General features: G+C 41.5%; 1 non-coding gene across 1 annotated transcript; it reads left to right on the top strand.

Moving 5' to 3' along the window:
- Positions 1–287: 287 nt before the first annotated feature.
- Positions 288–395, top strand: LOC129099183 (U6 spliceosomal RNA). Its single transcript, XR_008531633.1, has one exon. It is a non-coding gene; the product is annotated as a U6 spliceosomal RNA (small nuclear RNA).
- Positions 396–4129: the final 3734 nt, after the last annotated feature.

Here is a 4129-nt window from a genome sequence, read left to right as displayed (position 1 = left end):
AATCTTCCAATTCACTGGCTTAGATCTTCACCTTTGGCTAAATGTTTTTTCAGAATCAGTATAAGTAAGTCTCATTTTCTTTGCATCTATCGCAATGTACTCACACTGAAGTAGAAATAACAGATAGTGTCAAGGACAACAAAGCTGGACAGAAATGTGGCGCAGTGGAGAGCGCAGTGGAGAGCAGGGTGGTTTTCCAATCAGAGTATCGGCGGTTCGATACCCAGCTTCGGCGGTTGATGTTTCCTTCGGCAATACACTTAACCCCAAGTTGCTCCCAAAGGTTTGTGCTTGCTAAGGCAACACATATAATAAATTGGAAACGATACAGAGAAGATTAGCATGGCCCCTGCGAAAGGATGACACGCAAATTCGTGAAGCGTTTCCACATTTTTTTGCCCTGTGATAGGCTGGCGACCTGTCCAGGGTGAACCCTGCCTTCGCCCATTGACAGCTGGGATCGGCTCCAGCACCCCTGCGACCCTTAACTGGATAAGCGGTTACGGAAGATGGATGGATGGATATAAAAAGCACCAATGACCAACATAAAACAAGAAATAAAATGTCTATTTACAAGTCAAGTGTTTTGTAAATGGCAAAGAAAACAAATAGTGCAAAGAAATCAATACTTATCATGTCAAAACTAGCCATCTTTCTCCAGTCTCACAATATCTCAATCGATTGCGTTCTGAAGAACAGTTTTTTTTCTACTGGATTTGATGAATCACAAATACTCTAAATCAAACTCTGTGTAAGTCTGATAGGGAGAAGATCAGGATGGATGGGTCAAACACCTGACCCAGGAGCCTTGTGTTTGTGTCTCATGGAAAACCAAAAAATGACTCACTTATTTTAACTCAAAACATAATTTTATACTGAACCTAACAAAGAGGTTTTGTTACAGTTTTGAAACAGCAGAAGCAGCAAGAGCAATCAAAACAATATAAAGTCGATATACATATCTTTTTGATTTAAAAACATCAATATTCAACGTACCCTTGGTTTGGAAATACGTACAATGCCAACATCTTATTGGTGGGTTGGTATGAGAGCAAGGGGGTGTAAATCTGTGTGTGTGTGTGCATAATTTTGAGAGCACTATTCCTGCTCATTTGCCCCACGGGCTGAGTGATTTCCCATGCAAACAGCAATTAAAAAAGTCTCCAGTGAACGAATCAGATCAAATTTCACATAGTGAGAACCTAAATTGTGCTATGTTTTTATAACTACAGGCTAGCTTTGCAGGTGTCTCTTGGTCTTCCCTTTTTCTTTTTACAATTTTTTTAATGTTTCTTTGTGCCTTGACTTCTGTCTGATTGCTTAAAGTGTCTGTGAAGTGATTTACAAGCACTCTGGCCCCCTTTTGGCAAGTCTGAATTTGTATTTTAATTTAACAGAGACCTATGCACCATGCCCGTTCAACAAGTGACGGCTGGAATTGCTAATTGGCTTCTCTGTTAGTATGTACCATGCACTCCCAGCTCTAGTCAGACCCCCAGACATGCTGCCATTCTATAATCATGCACATGCATGAGTATGAAGGGACGCATGATTCATAGAGAAAGCACAAGATGTGCGGTTGCCCGGAGGCCCAAAGATCCATTACTGCTCTGATTGAAGAAAAAAAACTAAAAAAACATTGAAACTAACTTAACATAAATGTGAGAGCAGTGAGCCATCAATCATTTACTTCCCTACACAGTTCCAACAGCCTCATACATTACACATCTTTTATTTCTTCAACATCTCTTTTTTTTTGCCCAGCTCCATCAAAAGTTTGTGGCAGTGACTGAATTGCCTGATGCAGATTTAGCTTGCAGTTGTGATGAAATGTAAAACAGGGTGCACTCACCAGACTTTTTTTAATAGCTGACGAGAGAATGTGTCTTGGGATCGCTGGTTTGCCTGGCAGGCAACCAGACAAGAGCAGAGGGCTTGGGATCTAGTGAGCTGGACAAAATGGCTGTATTTGTGAGCCCCCCCCCCTCTCTCTCTCTCTCTCTCTCTCTCTTTTCCTCTCTGTCACACACTCCGTGCTTGGACTCTGATGGACGACTGTCCAGAATGAAGTTGTTTATGGGAATGGGGGTTTGGGGTAAGAGCACAACTCTTGTTCAAAGCTCTGGGGGGTGTTGGGACTATTTTTCTCCCTCTCTCTAATGAACACAGAGAGCAATCATACGACACAAACCGCTTGGCAAGCAAGGTGCTAAAAAAACCCAAACTCAAAACCTAATCTATACCTTTAGACGGCAGAATGTGAAATCAGTGAGCTGCGTCACACTCTGGTTCGCAGACCTTTGTCACTTTTCTCTCCCTCTACTTGAGATGCCACCAGCACCTGTCAACAGCTACTTAGTTCCTTTGGATGGGCGGCAGATTTATATTACACCTGCCTTCTTAGTATTGCCTGCTTGCCTTCTATGATGTGAAGTACACGCAGCACTCATTTGGCAGTAAACCAGAAAAGGTACTGCGGTGGCAGATACGTTCCATTCAGGTGGCTGGTAATTGATGTATGGCTTCAGCCATGTTAGGGCTGTGTAGTGAAGAGGAGGGAAGCAATTTGTGCCTCGGCTAGGGGCCCTCTCAGCAGCTTCAGCAAGCACTCCAATTTCCCTTTCATTTTGCCCGGCGCTTTTGTCTGAGGATAAACGGCAAGCTGAGAATTTCCAGTCATCACATGGACTCTCTGTTACTAACACACAGTCTTGGGTGAATTGGGCTTTTTTTTCGAGGCAGAGTGAATGTGAGCGGATTCCTCGTGAGAAGGACGGTGCGTGGAGGGTGTGTTTGTGTTTTTAGCAGATAATTGATTGAGGGTTTGTTTGATTGAGGGGCTGTTTGGGCTGACAGAAGAAGGGAGGAGAATGAGTTGGTTGCATTTTTTGGCTTTCAGCTGCATAGTGAAGTGCTCCCATGTGTGTCTCTGTATAAATATTCATCTTCCTCAGTGTTCTGCATCAACAACTGAAAGACTTTCATCTAACTGCATTTGCGGTTTCAGAAAATAGATCACTCCTGGGCGGTGAGCAGCATAACGGTGTTAGCAGGAACATTAACTTTGTTAAGATGAAGTCTGAAGTGGTAATTATTTCTAGAACAGTTTAACACATTCCAGTATAAATTGAAAGAAAATCCAGGGATGGATGCAAAATGGATGACAGGTTTAACTGTTTGGTTATTTATAATTTTACTGTCATGTTTTTCCTTTATGACATTACAGGCTGTAAACACGCGTCAGTACCATACACCAGGATATGCTTCACAGAAGTTTAAAGCTGACATTTTTAAACTGTGAATGCAGTTAAATTTCCCATATGTGCACATATGCTACACAGTATTACATTAGATTTCAGCAGCCTCATTTTCATCCTCCTTTAAAATGCAGCCAAAATGAACTTTTAGCATTCTTTCTTTTACATTATATTTGTATTTTCAGCCTTTAACATCTATATTTGCATTAAGTTTGTATGATTATAATTCCATTATATACAGTAGTTGCAAGTATCTTCTCTACTGCCTGCGCTATAGGCTAATGTTTTTTGCTGCATCTGATGGTTCATCATAAGCACTTACTGTTGATGAAAAGCCTTGTCAGTGTTTATCCACGGCATGCAATTTTCCGTTTTTGCAACAAAATTAAACACCCCTGTCAATTTGAATTTCCAATGAGGTCCATCATGTTATGACAAACAGGGTGGGACATTTTTCTCTCCTATGCTCTGTGTTTACATACACAAACATACACATTCACACATTCCTGTTTCTGGCTTGCTGCAGTTATTATTTGTCTGCCTCACTGCATACATCATTTCCCCCGCACTATTACTCGTGCCTTATGGATGTCAAGATGTAATAATAATAATAAAAGAAAAAAACTCAAAAACATGCCTTGAACTTGGGTCTCATCAAAGCTTTACTTTCTGCAATGTCTTGTGGATTTAGTAGAGTACAGTTTTGCATAATTATGTAGCTTTCTGCTCCCATGGCAATACTTGGCTGACTGTGGTTTCCGTGGTGATGCTGCTCTTGTCTATGCTCATTTAAAAATATACAAGCTAATGTTGAGTTTAGTAGGAGGGGGGGGCCTGAAGCCCTCAGGGCTGGGACTGCTGTCTAAATGGTC

The sequence above is a fragment of the Anoplopoma fimbria genome, chromosome 11 (genome assembly GCF_027596085.1).
Source record: "Anoplopoma fimbria isolate UVic2021 breed Golden Eagle Sablefish chromosome 11, Afim_UVic_2022, whole genome shotgun sequence".
Taxonomy (NCBI): Eukaryota; Metazoa; Chordata; class Actinopteri; order Perciformes; family Anoplopomatidae; genus Anoplopoma; species Anoplopoma fimbria.
The sequence above is the reverse complement of the archived record's forward strand: the minus strand, read 5'-3'. Positions and strand labels throughout refer to the sequence as shown.